The 24070-nt window shown below is 37.3% G+C and overlaps 1 non-coding gene across 1 annotated transcript; it reads left to right on the top strand.

Moving 5' to 3' along the window:
- The first annotated feature begins 22890 nt into the window (after window positions 1-22890).
- On the top strand, window positions 22891-23054 carry LOC118758140 (U1 spliceosomal RNA). The gene has a single exon (XR_004995561.2). It is a non-coding gene; the product is annotated as a U1 spliceosomal RNA (small nuclear RNA).
- The last annotated feature ends 1016 nt before the right edge of the window (window positions 23055-24070 follow it).

Here is a 24070-nt window from a genome sequence, read left to right as displayed (position 1 = left end):
CAATTAAAAGCTCTTCCAGCTCACTGTTGGCCTTTCTTCAGCTTGTCCCCTCCTACTCTATCAGGAGTTGTAAATTTTCTCACCTCTGAATTTTAATTATCAGGCTTTGGTGGCTGCCACTTCCTCAAGGAACAAGTTCTGTAGGAGGCACACTTGTTGAATTAGATTTCACATCCAAGGTTGCTGACAGCGCCAAAAGTAATTCAGAGCTCTTCAGATCCTCAGAGTCCACCCTCTCAAAGGTTACACTGTGACTATGTCTTGATCTCTCGGTTCAGTGATGGGAAGAATAATCAGGCAGATGGATTACAACTTCCGGCTTTTTTCCCCTCCAAAGACATCCTTTCAAGGCAAGACTGACAAGTTTCTTTGTCCTTGTGTTTTCCTCTCTAAAATTATGAATTCCTTGAACATGTTCTTCAGATATAATATTTTTTTATTTGCACAGTTTTGAATTTTCATTGGTGCCTAAGAGTTTTGTTTGCTAAAAAATATAATGCCAAGCTGGATTGGTCTCTATGGTCACTGGATGTTTGCTCATATAATGCAAACTAATTTCACTGTTTATCCAAGAGAAGCATCACAGAAAGGCCAAGCTGTAACTAAAGCATCTCAGACATTCCAAAGTTGAACTGGAATTGAGAGCATGGAGTGTATGTATTTATATGAACAAAACTACTTGCTCTCTGTCACAACAATGTGAAGACCACCACTTTTGTCCTTGTTATATTTCAGCCACTCCAAATGTTGTCCAAAACCAGACTTATTCTGAGTTCAATAATTATATCTACTGTTTTTAATGCATGTTACTTTTGTGGTGAGTATATAATACATTAACAGCATTAATAAGCATAGGAAAAGTAAAATCTTTAAACAGGATTTTCAATTAACCAATTTTTAATCCTCAAAATAATCTAACTCAGGAATTGTTTTTTTAAATGTTGCTATTCCAGTTAAAGGAATATACCATTTTTCCCCCTGCCTGTTTGGTGTTGTATCTGCTTGGCTTCAGTATTGAAAGCAGCCTTGGGCACTGAGGAGAGGGGAGTGAGAAAGAGACAAGAAGGGACCTGAAAAGAGCTAGAACTGAAGGGAAAGCCTTGGAAACATGCTGTTTACTTCAGCCAGTGCTGTAAAAATAGACTTGGATTTCAATGTCACTGAACTCCCACGCGTCTCAGTGGACTACATGACAACCCAAATGTCTTTTGGTTATACTATGATTATTAAAGCTATGAAAATATCACAATTGCTTTCGCTGTGTTGTCACCAATTTAAAATGGTTTAGAAACTAGTAAAACAAGCAAATATGCAAAATTTGAAAATGCGGTTTCTCTGCTAAAGGTTGAAGTGTGTGGGCTCCATCCTATGAGTTACAAGCTCATGTGGGCTCATCAGGAGGCAGTTCATTACCCTCTTGCATAGACATAATCTTAATTTCCATAAACTGGATTGGGAATATTCATTCATTCTTTAATAGTCATCAGAAAACAGATATATCAAAAGGGTCTCAGAAGATTTTTTTCATTATAAGTTAATGATATTAGAAAGATAGTTTCTAAAATTTGCCAATTATAGGAAAACATATACAAAGGCATAGAACCTACTTTATTTGCTTACACAGTTCCTCAACAATCAATGCTGAACTCATTATAGTTAAAGCTCTTTGAGGAATCTTAAGCATGAAACATGCTCCATAAAACTAAAATCTATCCTAGCTCATCAACCTCAGAAGTCACGCCTGTGGCTTCCTTTCCCATAATCACGGCTACAGCATGACACACCTGCTCCACGTTACTACAAGGCACGGTCTCGGCTGAAAAAATCCTGAATAACAATTCTGGGATTCATAAATGCATCCTCATGACGACACCCTGCCACCAGAGGAACAGACAACAGAGATAACCCAGCTGGTGTGACTTACTTTCCAAAGACATAACCTTTATGTATCCCAGTGGGGGAACATGAAGAGAGATTTATTATTAGTGCAGAGCTAATGCTGACCAATTAGCACAATGCCACAAAGCTGTGGCCAAGGCAATATGTGCTGTCCAGGAAAAAAATAGATAGAATGGAAGCTGCAACATGCAAGAGAAATACAGGAGAGAATTAAACCTCTTTTGTTAGGAAACCATCCCTTATGACCAAGAGTGGTACTACACCATCTGTTCATGATACTGCGGTCTCACAGTGCAAATGTCTGGCATGTACAACAAATAGTCAAAGCATTAGGAAAAGCGAACATTTCCAAGATAATTTTCCTAATATAAAGCAAACTTGACAACAATCTCCAGGTCTCTGTTTTACTCACATGCACAGCCTGTGCCCTATGAAAGGACAAACACCTGCAGAGCACACTGCTATTGCTAAGGGGGAGGATGGAGATTATGGCCTTCAGGCAAGGGTTGAGACAGGCACACAGTGACAAATTCGATGTACAGAGGAAAATAGGCATTCCATTAGAAACTTTGTGAAGACCTATGTACTATATAGCATTCTTACTCACCTTCGTAGGAGATCAGGTCTGCATCTCAGTTACCAGTTGGCATTCCCAAAATATCCTTCCGTCCATGGGGAAATGGTTGTGGAAGATTTCTAACAGTGGCGGTGCTAATGACGGGAATAAATGTTTTCAGAACAAGAAAAAAATCTGAGTGTCAAGTGCAAGTGCATGCAGCAGGAATTTGAAGAGATAGGAGAAAAGTTGGAATAGGGAAGAGATGGGTCATCCCCAAAGAGAGAGGTCAGGTTTAGAGGGAAGCTGAAGCTTGAAGATGACAGAAACTAACAGGATGCTAGAGCCAAATCAAGCCACTGATCTAACCATCACTAAACTCAGAAGTTCACAGCAAATGCTACTTCAGGAAACAAAACCTAGGAAATTCATCAGGTTTGAGGAAAGGGAGAAGGCTCACAAAGATGAACAGGGACACAGTCTCTAAACCGAGACCTTCACAGTCAGTGCGTTTCTTTCCCTGCCACGCCACTGAGAGGCTGCTTTGAAGAAAATCGGACAGGAGGATAAGAGCTGATATCAACTGGCAGCAATTGGTCTCATAGTCATCATGAATGTAGAGAACAGAAAGCAATAAATCAATGAGAGCATAGAACACAAGTGGCAATATTAGATGTGGAATTTTAAAATGTAATGCCCATTTGTAGGCCCGGTACAGTAGACTAGAGGCTAAAGTCTTCATCTTGCATATGCCTGGATACCATATAAGCTCTGGGTTCTAATTCTGTGGTCCCAGTTCTCATTCAGCTTCCTGCTTGTGGCCTGGGAAGGCAGTGGAGGATGGCTCAAAGCCTTGAACCCTGCACCTGCATGGAGACCCGGAAGGGACTCCTGGCTCCAAGCTTTGGATCAGCTCAGCTCCAGCCACTGTGGCCCCTTGGGGAGTGAATCAACGAACAGAAGATCTTCCTCTCTGTCTCTCCTTCTCTCTAATATCTGACTTACCAATAAAAATAAAATAAATCTTTAAAAGCAAAAAAAAAAACAAAACCTAATGTCCACCTGCTAATGCAGGTCTTAGCGATTACAGCACATAATAGCAGATAATAGTAATAAGATTGGAACCACCTACCACCACAGATTTTTTGAGTAAACCAGTGAAATGATTGGCAGTTGTTCAATGAGCTATGTGTAGGTCAACAGTTAAGGAAAATATTCATCTGCATGGCACAACTTTTGTTTGAAGTAAACACAAAGTTCCATAAATATCCTGCAACATCTAGGGACCACAGAACATTTAACTGCATTAGGATGATTTGGAAGTCTCTGAAAACTGCTTCATTCTGATGTTTTGGCCAACCCAAGGTGCTATTTTTGTTGTTGTTTTGACATTGACTCTGGAAGTCAGTGTCCCAAGTATTTGCTTATTTTCTGGGGCCTGTCAAGATGCCTTAACAGGGAACTGAATTGGAAGTAGAGCAGCCAGTACTGAACCAGAGCTCACAGCAGATGTGCCATCACAACTGGTGCTTTAACCAGCTACAGCACAACGTCTACATATTCCACACAATTTTTGGAGTGTCTATTTACTCACACATTACCAACCCGTGAATCTTTCTGTGGTCTGACCTCAAAAGGAGTTGTTTCTATACACACGACCCCCCCACCTTTTAAAAAAAAAAGATTTATTTATTTATTCGGAAAGGCAGATTTATAAAAAGGAGACACAGAGAATTATTTCTCATCCAATGGTTCATTTCTGAAATGGCTGCAATGTCTCAACATGAAAGCCTCTTCCACATCTCCCACGGGGTAGCAAGTTCCCAAGAAATTAGGCCATCCTTCCCTGCTTCCCCAGGCCTCAAGCAGGGAGCTGGATGGGAAGTGAATCACGCAGGAAAAGAACCAGCCAGTAAATGTAGGTGGAAGATTAGCAAGTTGAACCATTTAGCCAGCCCCTTTTCTTTATGTTAAATATTATTGTATTAATATAAAGGGAACAGATTTCAAGCTTTCTCTAGGAGCAGATTCAAGAAGATGCTTCTTTTCTCACTAAGGTCCCTCCCCAACACCTCCCTGTTGTTGAGGTTTTTGTAACGTCATGATTTGATCTACTCTATATTCATGGATATAATTCAGCATCAATCACGTTATTTAAACAAAAATGGTAATAATATCACAATTCCACTAGAATATAAAGCTGAAACAGCAATAATATTCAGAAATACCAATTTAATAATAATTGTTGTAAAAATTTATTTTATGATGCAATGAAAATATTATCAAAAATTTACAATATACTCTAAGAAAAGTGAGAAATAAAGGGAGATTGGCAGGAATAGCCTTATTCAATATTAGAGCATACCATTAAATGGCTGAGATGTAATAATTATGACTTTAAAATAGTATTTATTTACTTTTATTGGAAAATCAGAATTATAGAGAGGAGAGGTTGAGAGAAAGATTTTCCATCCACTGGTTCAGTCCTCAAGTGGCTGTAATGGCTGGAGCTGAGCATATCCAAAGCCAGGAGCCAGGAGCTTTTTCTGGGTCTCCCACACAGGTGCAGGATCCCGAGGCTTTGGGCCATCCTCAATTGTTCTCCAAGGCCAAAAGCAGGGAGTTGAATGGGAAGTGGAGCAGCAGGGACATAAACGGGTCACCATATGGGATCTGGTGGATGCAAGACGAGGATTTAGCTAATAGACTACTTGGACCCACTCATCAATATGTCATTTTTTTAGGAAAGTTGAAAAACCAGGTATCACATAGGTTTGACAAATCCTTGTCATGATCAGCACTCTGTATTGTTTGCTTTTGTATGCATGTTTAAAGTAAGAGACATGTGGAAAAGAATATGAAATTGTATGGGATTGCAAGTTAGTGGACATCAATAAACATTTATTGGAAAATTATGCTCATCATGTAAGGGGAGGACTCCTAGTGAAGCAATTAAGTAATAGTAATAGAATGCCATCTCTGCCTTTGTGTATACTTACAGTGCCACAGTGTATATGAGTAGCAGAATGTTGAACTTGTAACTGATTCTGGAGGACTATTCTGCTGTAATAATATGAGAGTGGGGAGGGGAAGATATATCAAGTTCCCTAAAAGAGCTAATTTTAAACTCCAACAAATTGGTAGGAAAGATTTTGAAATCCCTTAACATGAGAGGTTTTTATTAATTATTACTAGATGCAAGTTTTATGTATTAAATCCAGTGCTATAGTTACAGAAATATCTAGCTGGCATCTAAAGTCATTTTAAAATCCACTGTTAGGTCATCTGTATTTGCCCCCTCTCATTTGTCTCTACTTCATTTATCTTTCTCCTCCCTCTCATTATTTGTGCCTTAATTTTTCCTCCATGAATAGCTGCAAAATGTGGGATTAGAGGAAATTAATAAGGAAATATGATTTGAAGAGTATATTTGATTTCTACAGCAAGGCAATGAAAACACTCAGAGGCTGCTAAGACAAACTGCAATGGAAATGGATGGTAGCAGTAAAAGGTGGATGCCAAGGGTATATTTTTATGTATTACTTTTTCAAATTATTTTACAATTCTTATTACAAAAGTAATGTGAGTTATTTTATTCAATTTAGAATAACAGAAAAGCATACAGATAATGGGAAAAATTCTGTTGTAATCTCACCACTTTGAAATAATCATTGTGAAAATATGAGAATATTTTATGCAGTTTTGCCTTTTTCTTGTTTACTTTTACCATAAAATGAAACTGGGGCCAGACTTGATATACTTAAAGGTTTTTTTTTTTCTTTTAACAAGATACTGAATACATTTTCTATTTATTTTTGCATTCTGCAAAAGTATTTTAGTAGTCTCATATGAAAGTTAATTTAAAATCAATCCCCTCTTATCAAGCTTTTAGGTTCTTTCAATTTTTTGCCATTATAAGTAACTGTGATACATTTTTACATATAAGAATTTTGCATAGAACTGAATATTTCTTAGTTCAAAAAACAAAATGCAGTCTTTCAACAGAGTTTGTCTTTTAAAAGTTTTGCTTTTCCTTTCAGAGTATGTGCTAATGAACTTCAGGATCCCAACATACCCCAAAGAAATATTTTCTCTAAATAAGTAAAAAAAAAACCTTATTTTCTCACCTTTTCTATTTTTTAATATAAAAATAAAAATTATCATGGAGCATAAATCGACTATCCCAAAATTCTAGAACTCCAGTTTTCATACTCTGGGAATAAATGACTTTTTAGTGGGAACATACCAATAATTACACTCATAATAGTCTTTAATAATATTACTATAGGGTCCTGCATGATAGTGGCTAAATTCTCACCCTGCATGTGCCAGGATCCCATATGTGTGCTGGTTGGTGTCTTGGGTGCTGTGCTTCCCAACCAGCTCCCTGCTGTGGCTTTGGACCCTGTAGCTGCATGGGAGACCCAGAGAGTAGGCTTTAGATCCACTCAGTTGTGGCTATTTGGGGAGTGAACCAATGGACAGAAGAGCTTTTTCTCTGTCTTTGCTTATAAAGACAAAGCTGAAAAAACAAAAAAACTTACATTCATATAAAAAGAACAGGTCTCATACATTTCACATGTATAGTTCCAGGAAGACAGCCAAACTTCCCTCACTATCTTGCTCCTCTTCAATGCCCTACCTTAACTACTTTCTCAACAGTTTCTGAAAAAAAAAGTAACTTTTATGATTTATTTGAATTATGTGAAGAGGCAACATCGTGATTCTATTCACTATACATTTACAGATTTGATTTGGTACCAATTATAATATTCAGCAGGTGAAATATAGGAAGAACACAGTTCCACAGTAATATCAATAAAGGCTGAAATAATTACAGTCACATCCCAATGGATGTATTTCATTGGCTTATTTATCTAAATGAAATGATTTCCATTTGCATTCATTTTACTGCAAAACATAAGATTTCAACACAAAATTTCATTCTTGTATGGTTAAGAAGCAGTATTCCATGGTGTGTCTTTCTTTTTTTCCCTGATGTATATTCCTTAGAATATTGTTATTTATCTGTTATGGGTTTTAACAGATCCTCGACTCATCTCCCTTAAAAAACATACACTCAAAAATAGCCATGAACTTGGCCATTCTAAGAACTCTAGTTCAAGTGGAATATGGCATTGTCTGGAGTTACAAAGATGATAATAACTAAGGGAGAAAAAACAATAATAAAGTTGAATTATCTTTAATGCAGAGAAAATATATTCACATTCCTACTGGAAGGCATTAGAACACACTTAAAACAAATGCTAGATCAGTAGATCATAGTAGCAAATGTTTTTCTAGCAAGCGAAAACTTAGCAAAGTTTTTAGGTGAGACAGGTCTTTTTAAATATAACATCCAACTTTTCTGAAAAACGTATTTAGAAAGAAATGGAACTGTATATTTATGTCTTTTTGAAAAATTTATTTAATTTTATCGAAAGGCAGATATACAGAGAGGAGGAGAGATAGAGTGGATGATCTTCCAACTGTTGATTCACTCCCCGAGGGGCCACAATGGCTGGACTAAGCTGATCTGAAGCCCGAAACCTGGAACCTCTTCAGGGTCTCCCATGCTGGTGCAGGGTCCCAAGGCTTTGGACTGTCCTCCACTGCTTTCCCAGGCCACAAGCAGGGAGCTGGATGGGAAACTGGGCCACCAGGACATGAACTGGAGCCCATATGGAATCCTGGCACTTGGAAGGTGAGGGCTTTAGCCACTAGGCTACTATGCTGGGCACAAATAAATGTTTTTTTTTTTTTTAAACAAATGTGTCAAGAAAAATTGTTTTTATAAATTGAAATGATTGCTCAAAAATTGTTATGTCCCATCGCTATGTTAGACTGCACCCATAAAAGATATATGCTAATTCTTTTTATTCTCATGTAAAATCTTCTGCAAACCTACTTGGTTTAATTATCAATTTCTGCAAGAAATTTCAGTTTCAAAAAGTAACTATTTTTATGTTGTTATCAGTTGCTTCAAAAGACACACTGAGATGCCTTCATTCTGCGGATGTAGTCTGAAAGTCCTGCAATTGAGTGGGTGTCCAAGATGAACAGGAGAGTCACAGCACTGAGCCTGGTTCACCCACATGCATGTCAGGGAGCTGTTACCTGCCCTGTCCCAGGATGAGCATCAACAGGATGGTACATCAGAAGCGGGAAAGCCAGAGTGTGAAACATGCACTTTGTTATGGGAAGCAGGTGTCAGAAGCTCTATCTTAATCCCTGAACCAAATGTCTGCCTCTTGTATAGTTTCAAACAGAATGTAAGCACCAAGTTAATTAGTGTCTTAAATTTCTGTATGCATATGTGTGCATGTGTTTCTGCAAGCATAATATTTCAGTATATATAATAAGATTGGTTGTATCCTTTTATATGGCCATTATCTATCTACCTATATGAGATAACAGGGACTGAAACTCTTACAAACTTTGAAAGCTTACCGTAAATAGCCAGTTTCACATAATGGAACAGTGCATTCAGTTTACTTATTGTCATCACAAACTTTGGTGAAGTCACATTGCAGAATAGATATATTTTCAACTCCTGTCTTGATTTCTCAGATTTCAAGGTCCTATCACAGTGAATTGAACTTGGGAATTTTTAGAATATAGTAAACTGTTTCTGTAACATCTAAGTTCGCAAATCTATCTGTTCAACTACATGGCAAAATCCTGGAAAACAAGTTTGAAGTAATTTATGTACTTTGAAACTGTGTAATATTTTCACTGTTTTCCTTGACATTATTGACCTTCTCATGTCATATAGCTAAAAAAAAAAAAACAAAAAACACCAAATCAAAACAAACCAAAAAACCAAAATAAACACTCACATTTAGGAGTGCACACTAACCAATGTTGTTATGAAGGTGGAGACTGAAGATAGCTAGTAGACAACAAAAGAAAACTGGACAATATGTTTTCTTTGAATCTCCCATTTTGTAGTGATATTTATTAAGGGATATTCATGTGACTTTGGCAATAGGAAGAAGTACTATGTGGTAGTCACTACTTTTGTAAGCTTTAGACTCATACAAATCCTACTAACATGTTTAGAATAAAGGTAGTCAGTTAATAATAAAGATGATTTTATTTAAAAGTAGACATATATCTAGTCATCAACTATTTCCCTTTTATTTAGGTCAGGACTTGTGTGTACTGTACCTTAAGATTTCGTTTTTTCCCTCTTTCAAAGAGTTAGTACTTATTTGACAGATGAATTGATAGAGACGTCGTGAAGTATGGGAAGATAAAGCTTCCATCCACCCATCCAGGGGCCAGAATTTTCATCAAGGTTTCCTCCATGGGTGGCAGCCACCCAAGTACATGGGCCATCAGCTGACACCATCCTGCACACTAACGGGAAATTGTATTTTAAGTGGAGTAACTGGCAATTGTACTAGGCACCTTGTAATATGGGATGAAGTGTCCTAAACAATGACTTCTCCTGCGGTGCCACAACACCAACCTCCTGATTTCTTTCTTAAAAAATCACATAAATACTGCATTACATGGTACTTATTTACTGATTTTTTAAAAAGGCAAGTTAAAATAATAACATTTGTAAGGAAGAGAGAAATCTCCCACACATTGTTCACTTACCAGATATCTAAAACAGGTAAGCTGGACCAGGCTTAAGCCAAGGGCTGTAAAATTGTATCCATGTTTCCCAAATGGGTGTCACAATTCCAAATTTTTGAGCCCTCAACATCTGCCTCCTGACCCTAGGAATTCATTACCAGGGAGTTTCTATCAGAAATTGATTCAGGTCTCGAAGACAGGTTCAGGGATAAGGGATGTTCCATCTCAAGTGAAGTCAACTGGTGTTAGGGATTAAAACTGTTTCACAATTAGTTTTTTTTTTTTTTTAAAGATTTATTCATTTTATTACAGCCAGATATACACAGAGGAGGAGAGACAGAGAGGAAGATCTTCCATCCGATGATTCACTCCCCAAGTGAGCCACAACGGGCCGGTGCGCGCCGATCCGAAGCCGGGAACCCGGAACCTCTTCCGGGTCTCCCACACGGGTGCAGTGTCCCAAAGCATTGGGCCGTCCTCAACTGCTTTCCCAGGCCACAAGCAGGGAGCTGGATGGGAAGTGGAGCTGCCGGGATTAGAACCGGCGCCCATATGGGATCCCGAGGCTTTCAAGGCGAGGACTTTAGCCGCTAGACCACGCCGCCGGGCCCTTCACAATTAGTTTTAAAAGGCTAAATACTTATGGTTTTAACCTCATTCCCGCACACTTGATTGTTCAATGAAAACTTAATGACTGTAAGTTATCCACATCATCACATAATAATGTGTGACACAAGTCTGTCTATATATTCATGTTAAATTTATGAATAAGAAATACAACTAAATGTAACTAGTGAAATATGCTGTGTAATTAGTGTATTAACTGAATTGTATATTTATATTTATTCTAAGTATGAAACATTCATAATGAACATTGATTTTAAAAATTCTCAATATTATGTAAAACAACTGAGAAAGCTCAAATGGATAAAATAATCAACATGTTATATGAGTATTCAGCAAATATTTTTCGCATATAGCTTTAAAAACAAATGACCTTTGTGAGCAACAAAATTACTATAAAACATAAAATAATATTTAAGTCAGAATATATAGTTCAATTATATTCTAGAAATATTTACTCAAAATTATAACACTAAAGAAAATAACTAGCAAAATTGTAGAAAATTAAAATTTCATTAAGAAATTTAGGACTTGAGTCTTTAAAAAAAAAGTCTTCATAAGGGGTAGAAACTGCAGGTGAGTTTGGGCACCTCCATTCCATGTAGAAATTCTAGGGTTCAAGTCCTGCTGCTTCTAACTCTGACCTAGTGACTCAAGGGCTTGGGTCCAGGTGTCTAAGTGGGACACTGGGACTGAGTGGCTGCCTTGTGGCATTAGTTTGGTCTGGCCATAGGAGTGTCTGTAATGGAGACCCCCCTCTCTCTCTTTCACTTCTTTCTCTTTCTCTCCTCTTCACCCTGTGTATGTGTGTTCTGACCTTCTCTGTGTTGCTCTGTGTTTCAACAACAACAACAACAACAAAAGTCAAATTTAAACTTTGGCTACTGAAAACATCAATAACGACAACAAACCAAAAATGATGATTATTCTATGTTGATTAACTCTTTAAGGAACATAACATAAAATTTTTAAAACTTAGAGAAAAAAATGATCTGTATCAAAAAGAAAACTTCTTTAAGTATGACAGTTAAATGTAGGCATTTGTATCTCCTATTTATTTTTTAAATGCTATTGAATTATTTAAATTCCTGGTGAAATAAATTGAAACGTTTATATTTTAAGAATTAAAATTTACTTTAAAAATAGTAATAATACAAATTTTCAACCACTTTTTAAATTACAGCATGATGTAGATACTTAGTTTTTCTTTTTTCTTTTCTTTTTCTTCTTGCTTTTTTTTTTTTTGGTTGTTATTGTTTTTTGTTTTAACAAACAGTTCTTTTTATTTGAAATAAAGTCCCAGGGGGATGGATAGATCTCCCTTTACCTGTTTTACTGTATAAATATCCATCCAGATTTGTCCTTCCCCTGTGAGGGACAGGGTCATAAGTATTTGTCCCATTTTCTACTGTTTTCACAACAACATCAGCAGGGGCCTGGATCAGACAGAGGGGTAACCCAGAATCAAATCTGTGTAGTATGGGATTGTGGCATCCCAGAAAATGGCTTACTGTATTGTACCACCAAGCCACCTCACATACTTTTAATAGTTCAATTTTTACAATTAATTTTCAAGCAAAATTAAACTGAGTATAGAAAAATAATACCTGAAACATACTGTCATCAAGGTCCACTAACAATTTTCAAAGAAAATTCTGTGAAATATTCTCCCGAAACATATTTTGGAATCTGTAGAATTTTTACAACTATGCTCTGGCCAAGACCACATACTTGTAAGCAGCTTTTCTGCTGGCCTTGCAGTTTTTTTCTTTCTTACAATCTAGTCATGGGAGTACGGTTTTTTAAAAAAACAGTAAATGATATTCCTATTTTGTATCAAATCATTATGATACTATGATGGGTTCAAGAACTCTTGTTGTTTTTTTTTTTTTTAACCCAAAATCTGGAGTATTTGAACATTTTTTTAATTCATTCTTGTGTACTTTTTTTTTCCTCATAAACTCACCACACTAGTGCTCTCCTTAGGAATCTGCTCTGTATTCTGATGGACATATGTTCAAAGGTAGAATGACGAGAGAGAGAGAGAGAGAGAATCTCCCATCCATTGATTTACTCCTAAGACGACTGCAATGTGCAATGCCTGGGTGTAAGGCCAGACCAAATACAAGACTCTGCAACTCCATGTGGGTCTTGTGCATGGCAACAGGGACACCAGTGACTGCATCTTCTCAGGCATATCAGTGGGGAACTGGATCAGAAGCAGAGCAACTGGGTCCTGAATTGACACTCTGAAATGGAGGGCTAGCCTCTCAGGTTGACATTTTACCCACCATTCCTCTTGACTTGTTCCTCAGATGTCAGTTCCAGCATCATGTGTTCTGAAATGATAATACTGAAGTTCAGTCTGTGGATCACAGCTCTCTGCAGTTGCTATTCCTTTGAGATACTGCTATATGCTCAAGTCTTTACACCAAAAATGCACACACTCATAGCTCTTGTTTTATGAGTTTTCAAACACCTATGAAATACTTGTATTGAAGTTCTAGAAAGCCAAGTATCCCTGAATAAAAAGATTAAATCACTGTAATCCTTATAACAATACTAAATTATCTCTTCAATTTATGAGGAGCTGAAATGATACTTCAAACATTTATTTACTTATTATCTTGCATAAAAAATTTACATTCAAATGCATATTTTATAAGAGGAGATCAGGCCTTGTCTTTCTGATTAACTACATTCAGAGGAGCACTAAGAGTACATAAACATCTAGTGAATGACTGAATGGACAAATGAATAATTGAATCCCTAATATTCATGCCAATAGGAGAATAATGTGTAAGCACAGCAAAGAGATAACTGGGTTTTTAACAAGTATATTGATTATCAAGTATACTGTGTTCCAGGTTCAAGAAATTTCTGTTCCTCCATACAGAAGAACCCCTATCTTCTACTGCAGGAGCCTGTGTGCCCTGTGAGGTGAGTCGAGTCATAAAAGCTACTGACCTGTATGAGTAGAGAAGATGGCAAGATAAATTATAACACATTCATCAGACATGTAACAGACTGGAGAGAATGGAGAGTGGCCAGAAAAAAAATGAAATCAAAGCCTATGAGTTACAAAGACCAGAAGATGTCTCAAATGACTTCAAAAGTAATTTTGAGATAGTTTATTGAAATGGGTTAAAAGTATAGTGTTTTGTAAGAGAGATGTATGTTTAATATTCAAAACTACTACTTCTTACCTGGGTGATACTGGAAATTTTATTCAATCACCAAAATGTACAGAGTTTCACTGACTCACTGATAAAAATGCTTAACACTTTCACCCTGATTATGTCTACAGAAAAAACAATGCTTTACTATATTTTTTACTGTGTCTGATTCTTATTTGTTGGCATTTTTTTTGTAATTCTGTATTTATCATTCTTGCAATGATTCATCCCCCTCTTTCTTCCATATTCTTCTTTCCATCATTTTTTATGTTAATGACATGTGGTAAGGATGCATTTTATTCATGAAATTTTAACTGCATGAAATGTATTTTGACAATTTTATCTCTGTTAAATAGTTGGTTGTGTCTTTAGTCCTGCAACCAATTTTTAAATTTGTATGATAACCCTCATCTCACTGTTTCCTGGTAAACAGAGGCTATCACCACAGACAGCCTGATCTGCTTATTTGCCACCTTAGCTTTCACACACCTCCTCTGCTGTTATTATTACTACGCGTCCAAATCACTGAAAAGTTATTTTGCAGGTAGGATTCATGCTACCAACTTGATGTTTTTCAGTTTACTAGTAATCATCATCATCATCAAGAACATTTTCTCAGTTTGTTTTGGATAAGAGCTATTTTGTATAGATATCTATTCAGTGAAGAACATTACATGAGGCAGAGATAGGCAACGTTTTAAAAAAATCAAGTAATAGAATTCCTGCCTCAGAGGAACACAGAATTTCAGTTACAGTAACATAAATCTTTTATTACACAACCAAGCACGAAAACTGAATTAGTGTGTATACGTGTATTATCTTTAGCTACATTTACAAAGCAGAATAAGCCAGATTTGCCTTCTTGGTCATAATTTGCTTTCTGTGAATATAAATACCTAAATTAATTTCCTCCTCCCATACTTCTTAAAAAGCACTTCTAAATTATTATCATCTAAAACTATAGAACATGTATTCTAAGCACAAAAATCTTTTTCATATTTTAAGATCATTAATGAAAGTCACAAGATATCTCCTCATAGTCAAAACTCTTTTCAAATGTCCTATCAAATATTTATCTTTATACATACTTTTTCTAAGTATAAGCATTAAATATTAAGGTGATAACACTTGTGGAAATTGTAAACACACAAGATATATATGGGCAAATTAAAATATTTCACTTGTTGATGCTCTGTTTTTCTTTTATATCTGGGAAGAAATAAAAGATTTGCCATGTTTCAAATTCCTCTCATTCTAATTCAAGTAGTCATTTTTGATTTTTCTAATTCTAATTGCTTTTCCTCTCCTTAATGGAATGGATCCTGCACACCGATATCAATGAATTTCTTGTAGTTTATTATACTTTTATCAATAATCCCCAAGGAAAATATGTACTCAGCAGAAACACCTGTTGAGACTTGTCTACAGAGTGGTACGGAAGTTATTAATCTTGAGTCTGTGTTCTCCTAGCCATCTGGAGCCACTTAAACAAATTCTCTCTTCTTTATACATCTCTTATCTATTCCAGAAATGTATTCATTAAAATTATGCAATGTGATTTTCAATATCTTCTGTTCAGAGACAACAGCCTTCTGATGTCTAAAAGTGTCTGTAGCAAACTTCACCCATGAAAGCAATCTACAACTGGTGAGAAATTCTCATTGACCACATCTTAAACAAAGTTTAGGAAAAGCCAACTTATTCTACCACTTTGGAACACTTCCCAAAAGTCACTGAAAGTCACTGGGCTGTGTCTCCTGAGCATTTGCCATCTGATTTCCAACCTGAATAAAATTTAAATCAATCTTTTAACAGATCCTGCTTATTTCAGATACATATATGTATATATACATATATTTTCATATATATATAATTATAAACATATATGTGTATGTACATGCACATATTGTATTGCTGATATTATATATCATATACAAATATATTTTTCTCAAAGAAAGTACCTATAGTTGTACAACTTTAGTGTAAATCACAACTTTGAGCTTAATGAATGCTCAGGGAAAGAAAGAAATTTAAAATTTAATTTTGATCCTAACTGCCATATACTTATTAAGTCTGAATTATTTTGTTAATGTTAAATACAAAGTATTAAATTTAACACAACGCTTATTACAAATTTGGTGAAATATGTTAGATATGAGATACATTTTGATTTAATAGATAACTAAGAATGTTTGTCAAATACATTAGATACCTTACTGGTAATCTTTTAATGTTAACATGCTATTACCAATCCACCAACCTGCAGTTATCAGTCTTGATAGCAAGGTTGCTTCAGATACTCATTACAAATATTGGATCAATTAATAAAAAAAAAAACAAGGAACAACAAACGGATAGATGGAGATGGAGACAGGGATAGACATAGAGATGAAAGAGGAAGGGAAGGAAGGAAGAAAATCCCAGACTCAGATTCTAAATCTGCCACTTTATTTTGGTGTTTTCCTACCCTGCTTTGAGAAACAAAATTGTCCAGTGGGTTGGAAGGAACAAGCTTGAGGAGTAGTCGCTTTCACCAATTGGTATCCTGGGAAGAATCAGATGTAAATCTGAAATGTGATCTAAATTATTCACCAGGATGTTAACATTTTAAACAGAGTTTTTCTGCACTTCTTACCCCATTGGGATCCACAACGATTCTCCCAGGCAAATAAACTAGTGTTATTATCCCCACTCTACAGATGAGGACATTTATGTCCTTGAAAGTTGAGTAAGTTACTCAGAGCCTGCCAGTATTTTAGCCAAATAACACAGTAGATCTTTCAGCTTCTCTCTCTTTCTCTCTCTCTCTCTCTCTCTCTCTCTCTCTCTCTCTCTCTCTCTCACATGCACACATACTAACACACAGCTATCCACTTTTGTGATGTTTACTTCTTAAAAAGAAGACATTATCTTATTAGCACTGGAGAGTTGTTGATGTATTCCAATATAATGCAATAGTCAAATTGGTGTTACCATAGATCCTGGCACAGATAATGGAAGAATTTCCTGTGAAAAATAAAACAAGCAAACTTGACACATGTCATGTTTCCTAACACATTTGATAATGTGCACAAAGATAATCTTATATTTCACAATTCATTTCTCAAATATAATGGAAGGTCCAATTATCTGTCCAACATCTCAGAAAATACAGTTTTATTATCATCTCCCTCTGTTTTACTATTTTAACCCTAAGCAGTTATCTTAGACTCATCTTTAATCATAAATCTACAACTTATATCACAGCACTCTTACCCACATCACCATCCTCTCTCATTTGGACCAATGCAGTCACCACTGAATTGTGTCTTTCATCTGTCTCACTCAATAATCTTCTAACTCTCTGAATAGAGTTATGTGATTCTACTCAGTGTTCAGTGCTCTGTTTCCACATTTGACAGAATACAATCTCCTTCTTTGTTCTTGCAAAGATTTGTAACTGACATATTTTCATAATCACCCTTTTCCGTCTTTTTTTGTTTTACCTGGAAATTTATCTGGTTTGAGGATTCACTCTTTAGCTTTCATTGTGGACTACTTAAATTACTAATGTATACATATTAAGAGTGAGAATAGGATCCTTAAGAGTTTATGTGTGTGTGTGTGTTTGTTTGTTTCATTCTTGTTGACTGAAATGTAGCCTGAATACATTAGGATGTTATCAAAGGCAGAGTAATAAGTGGCAAAAGTCATGACACCTTGCACATAAGGCCAGTGCAGTGCCCTTGACTACTCAGTCATAGTACATAATCTAGGGAGAAAAAAAGTATATGCTGTGTTTTTGCAGTTCCCTAATTAAAGCAGTTCTTACTGCATTCCCCAGTGTTCAGCCCATGATCTATGGGCTACATACAATCCTAGTTCTACCTGTGGTGCTGACTTCAGCATCCCAAATAAGAAATACAGCTTTCCCCCGTCTATGTTTTATTTTCTGACTTACTTGAGGGTCCCCTGTAATTCCTTGATTTGACCCTTGATTCTGATTATTGAGTTATTGAACATTCATAAAGGTCAGCACCACCCAGGCATGAACAGAATTCTATATATGGGTAATATAATTAGGAGACTTGGTAAACTAATTTGGGCATGAGCTGCTAGCAAAATCTGAGTGAATACAGTCCTACCTCATGGGTCAGGCACGAACCATGTAAGAAGGCAACAACTAACAATTGTCTCCACACAGAGGACATACTGGACAACCAAAAAGTGACATGGGATTTAAGCATGTCTTGGACTGAAGTTCCCTGAAAATGATTGTGCTGAAGCCCTTACCCTCAATCTGACTTTAAGGCAAGCCTTATCACTGCATACATTCACAACCATAGGACTCTAATCCCCTAGAGCCATGTTCTTATTTGAAAATCAAACACCAAATAGTTCTCTATAGCTTCCAACACCAAACGGAAAGCCATTTGAGGACACAGCAAAAAAGCTGCTATTTTCAAGTTAGGGAAAGAGATCTCATCAGAAATCAATCCGGCCAGCAACTTGGGAAAGATAAACATGTAAATGATCAGCTCCTTCAAGAATCCTATTAGTATATAAAATAACAGAGAAACATAATATATGAACAAAATTTCCAGCTGTGTACCCTTAATCGGATACATTGAAACTGTATCGTTTCACAGTTAACAATAATCTGCCTCATGAAGGGATAGTGGCTAAATACTTTTTTTCTGGCTTTAGAATTAAAGTGATGCTCCAAACACAGAAGGATTTTGAAGGATTCCTTTCATTTCAATTGTTTTGTAGTTAAGAAGAACTGGAATTGGTTCTTTTTTTAATTATTCAATAATTACATTGTATTATGTGACACAGTTTCATAGGTACTGGGATTCTCCCGACCCCTCCCCAAACCCTCCCCCCATGGTGGATTCCTCCAGCTAGTTGCATAACCACAGTTCAAGTTCAGTTGAGAGCCTCTCGTGGAATTGGTTCTTTAAAATTTGCTAGAATTTTTTAAAGTTTGTAACAGTGAATTTCGGTTCTAGTCTTCTGTTTGGGACGGTATTTATTACTGATTCAATCTTTGCTTTAGCAAGTCATCTGTTCAGGTTTTCTGTCTTCATGACTAAATTTTGGGTGAACTATACATGTCCAGGAATCTATCTGCTATTCTAGATTGTCCAATTGCATGCCATATAATAGTTTGTAACAATTCCTAAAGATTCTTTTGGTTTCTGTAATAGCCATTCTAATGTCTCCTTCATCTCTGATTTTCTCAATTTAGGGCTTCTACTCTACAACTATTGCTTTTGTGGTAGTAGGGTCAATTATTTATCATTTCTAAAATCTTTTTTTCTTTTACATTTTTTGTATTATTTTTACTTTTGATGTTGTTTACGTAGTTGGTAAAGATGCACACCCATGAAGACCACTGTTTCGGATGGGAGGGTCAAGGCATGGGGGAAAAGTTGGTGAGACAAATGTTCCCAAGTTTTCTTTTCTTCCCTTTTCGAAGGGAGGGAGGGAGGAGTCCATGCCCAGCCGCTGTCAAACTATGTTGGTACCAGGGATGGGGGAATGCCCACTTGATATCTTCTTGAAAACCCCAATATGAAGAAGAATGTTCTGGAGGCATTTTTGAGTAGTTTTCCCTGTTCTGAGATACTGTTGGTTTTGTTGCTCCAAGGTTGAAAAAATCATCCTTCCAAGGTCCATTGGCTGACACAGTCCACCCAGACTCTTGCTGCCAAAACTCAACCACAGAGCAGTCCAAACCATTCTGACTTGGCAATCAACATCCTCTGCAGGCCCAAATGATCTATCTATCTTGTCCCCCTCATTCACCTGGGCATATCATCCATTGCACAAACATCAGCAATTGAAGAGGCCTATTCCAACACATGCAATCTAAGTTTGGAACACAATCTTGTGATCCTCCCTGTGACTTGAGTTTGAGTCCAGTTTTTTAGTCTGGGGGTCCCAGAAGACATCTCACCTTTTGGTTTGATATGACCCTAGACCTAACTCTCCCATGTTCCATACAGTACAGAGTCTGGTTCAGTCTGTCACCTGCATCTAACTGTGTATACACTGGTCATTGTAGTTGCATTCTCAGTTCCATCCACAACCCCATGTCTTATGCAAATCTGTGAGTGCTGCAGCGAAATTCAACCCAGCCTGACACAAACCTATCCTTTACACACCAGTAGGAATCGCAGCCTAGTTGGGATGACCCCCGATAACCTCCACCAGACCCACCTTCCCTCCCAGTTCCTGTATGTGCCTGTATGCACAGTAAACTGCTCTGGTCCATGTTGTGTCCCAATTAGGCTCTTGTATATGCCAATGGATGCCACAACTTAGCTTAGCTCACCTACCCCATGACCCAGTTCACACATACATGATCAGTGCTGCCACCTTTTTCAGCCTGGTCCACCCCGGTCTCTAACTCTGTGCACACCAGCAGTAGCTGCAGTGCAGCAGAGGAATGCCCACATTTCTCTACTACGCCCACTCACAAACCTGGATGAGGCACTTTCCAGGGGTTACTATAACCCAGTATGACACAATTTGTACCCCCAGTCCCGACACTTGCCAATGGTTGCTGCAGTAAAGCCTGTCCAGTCAGTACTTATTCTGGCTCTTGCATGATCCAATGGATGTAGTGGCTTAGCCTAACCCAGCCCTCTCCAAACCCAGACTGCATGCAGGCTGAGAGTTATTGCTGCCCTGTCCGGACAAAATGGCCCCCAGTCCCAGCTTTCAGGCTCACCAGTGGGAATTATGACCCAGCAGGGTGGTCCCCACAGCCCACTCAACAGATTTGCTCACATTCTTGGTTCTTGTATCTGCCAGTGACTGTTGCAGCACAGTGGCATGGCCTGTCTTGCCTTGGCATTTTCCAGTGGGTGCTGTAGACTGACTCCACCCAGTTTGTCCACAGTCCCAGCTTATGCTGGAACTGCTGCAGCCTAGCCCAGAGCAGCCAACACCCATTCCTGGCCCTAATGTGAACTGGTGGCTATTACATTTGAATCTTGCATAGCCTTCACCCCATCCTGACTCTACCAGTAAGTGTTGCATACTATTTGAAACTTGGTTATTTCACTTCCAAACCAGCTCCCAGTAATGCTGATGTGAAAGTAATGGAAGACTGCCCTAGTCCTTGGATCTCTGCACCCAGCATGGGAGACCTCAGAGAAGCTTTTTGCTGTTTGCGTTTTCCAGCCCTGCCACTAGATGTGTTGGCCACTTGGAAGTGAAGCAGGAAATGGAATATATCTTTCATCTTCTCTCTATATATGCTTTCTAGTAAACAAATAAAAAATCCTCTAAAAGGCAAAAATTAAAATTCCAGAACTTCCTATGTATGATTTTTATATTAGTTTTCTTTATTTCTTCTCTAATTTATATTCCTTTTTAAAAATTGATAATGTGTTGTATTGACCTCGTCACATAACTAGACTTCAAAATATATAATTAGAGGGCAGTTGTAATCAACATATACTAGCAAAAGAGTAGACATGTGGAAAATGAAAATATTAGAGACCCCAGAAATTAAAATCTTGCTCCTGTCTAAAATCAACTGATAATTGACAAGTAAACTAGAATCGCTCTCTGGGGACAGTATAGTCTTGTCAACAAAAGGTGTTGGAAAAATTGGATCTCTGCATGCAAAAGCATGAACTCACAAATCAAGGATCTAAACAGAAGACTTGAAGTTATTAAATTTCTTGATAAAAACATAGGGGAAACACTGCTAAATATTGGCAAATGCCAAGACTTCATGGAGAAGTCCTTAGAAGCACACATAACAGAAAAATGCAGACAAATGGAGTTAGCTCAAGCTAACAAGTTTCTACAGAGCTAGAGAAATGTGCAACAAATTAAATAAGAAACCACAGAATGTGATAAAGTGTTTAGAAATTGTACATCAGATAAAGGATTAATATACAGAATTTATAAAGGGTCCAACAAACTCAATAACAACAACCAAAACATAGGAACAAATATCCAGTTAAGAAATCGTTTACAGATATGAGCAGGCATTTTCTGAAAGACTAAATACAAATGGGCAGCAGAACTCTGGAAAAATATTCAGGATCATTAGCCATCAGGGAAATGTAAATAAAAACCAAAATGGCATCTCACCTACCCCTATTTCAAATGACTGTCAGCAACACCAGGATGAAATAATCAACAATGAATGAAAATCCTCATTAGCCACTACAAAAGCTGGCAAGAATTGGAAAGATACCATAATACACACTTGATGGGAATGCAAATTAGTACAACCATTATAGAAGATAGTATGGTGATTCTTTACAAAATAAGAAAATAGTTCTACCATTTGACTTATTTATTCATCTCCTGAGATTTACCCAAAAGAAATATCATCAACCGGGTCCGGCGGCATGGCCTAGCTGCTAAAGTCCTCGCCTTGAGGGCCCCAGGATCCCATATGGGCTCCGGTTCTAGTCCCGGGAGCTCCACTTCCCATCCAGCTTCCTGCTTGTGGCCTGGGAAAGCAGTTGAGGACGGCCCAATGCATTGGGACACTGCACCCGCGTGGGAGACCCAGAAGAGGTTCCAGGTTCCCGGCTTCGGATGCTCGCAGCACCGGCCCGTTGTGGCTCACTTGGCGAGTGAATCATAGGACGGAAGATCTTCCTCTCTGTCTCTCCTCCTCTGTGTATATCTGACTTTGTAATAAAATGAAAAAGATCTTTTTTAAAAAAAAGAAATATCATGAACCTATGAAATTATTACCTGTCTCCCCATTTATATGCCACCTCTACTCACAATGGATATAATAACGAAATAGTCCAGAGGTCAATAAACTGATGGTTGGATAAGAAATTGTGCTGGTAATATATGATGGGATATCCATATATATAAAAGAATACAATTTATATAGTGTTTTCTCTGATTTATTTTATTGAATTTTCAAACTATAATAAAAAGTAAGTATATGAGCAAAATTGGTATTTTGAGATTTGATTACTGTTTTTTATACTACTGAAGAATAGTGTTTTCCTACCCACTACTTGTCAAAGTGCTTGTTACTGGAGAATTTCGAAAGTGTTTAGAAATTAAATTGGAATACTTACCTGGCAGGGGAGATACCATGATCACGAAGGTGGTTTTCCTAGGGTGAGGTTTATCCATTGCACTCCGGATGTGCCGACCCCTGCAATGTCCCCAAATGTGGAAAACTTGACTGCATGATTTGTGCTAATGGGGGACTGTGTTCGCACTCCCCCACCCCACACACAAAAAAAGAAATTAAATTGGAATTGTGTCACTTTAAAAATGAAATTAAACATGAAGAAGGAAGAAAGAGGTAAAGTGGAAACAAAGCAAAGAAGATACGGTAGTGGTATCACCATGTTCTGAAAACAGTATATGAAATACATTAGTATTTACATAAATTATACATGCATGCATATATGTGTATACATATGTGTGTATGTGTGTGATATCATCTATATACGTGTGTGTGTGTGTGTGTGTGTGTGTGTGTGTGTGTGAGAGAGAGAGAGAGAGAGAGAAAATTGCATGTCCCACATCTAGGTTTGATTCCTAGTCTGGTGCCTGACTCCAACTTCCTGCTAATGAGGACGGTAGGAGGCAATGATGATGGCTCATGCGGTTATAGTTGTGTGCCTTCACTACCACCCACGTGGGAGATGTGAATGGTGTTCAAGGTTGCCGCTTCTATCTGACCCATTCTCAGGTGTTGTGAGCCCACAGGTTGCGTATCAGAGGATGAGAGATCATTCTCCTTTTCTGTATCTGTTTGTTTCTCAAATAAACAAGTACATGATGTTTCAAAAGAAGCACTCTTAGAGTGGTTAACATTTTTGTAGTGGGTTCTAAAATGCATTTACAGGCTTTTTTTTTTTTCCTGTAGGTGAATTATGAACTCACAGAGGCCTGCTTTACATTAATAATGTTTGACCTGTGCTTTTCCATGTGTTAGTACTCATGAGGATTAACATCCCTGGTATGCTCTGCTTCTAATTTGGAAAACTAGCTTTTGAAGTATTCATCAGCCTTTCTCTTTAGCTGTTGTCAGTATACCAAGGAAACCAAAGTCAGAAAAAGTGTGAAAGGAATGTGTATTACTGTCTCCAAAGTTAACTACTATTTTATGCCCATCTGATTTATTACTGGTCTTCAGTAAATTCTTACAATTTAACAATCTGCTATCAGTTAATAACATGTTTTGTTGAATCACTGAAGCAAGGGGTTGAATTAAATTATAACATAAAATTTAAGA

The sequence above is a fragment of the Ochotona princeps genome, chromosome 18 (assembly GCF_030435755.1).
Source record: "Ochotona princeps isolate mOchPri1 chromosome 18, mOchPri1.hap1, whole genome shotgun sequence".
Taxonomy (NCBI): domain Eukaryota; kingdom Metazoa; phylum Chordata; class Mammalia; order Lagomorpha; family Ochotonidae; genus Ochotona; species Ochotona princeps.
The sequence above is the reverse complement of the archived record's forward strand: the minus strand, read 5'-3'. Positions and strand labels throughout refer to the sequence as shown.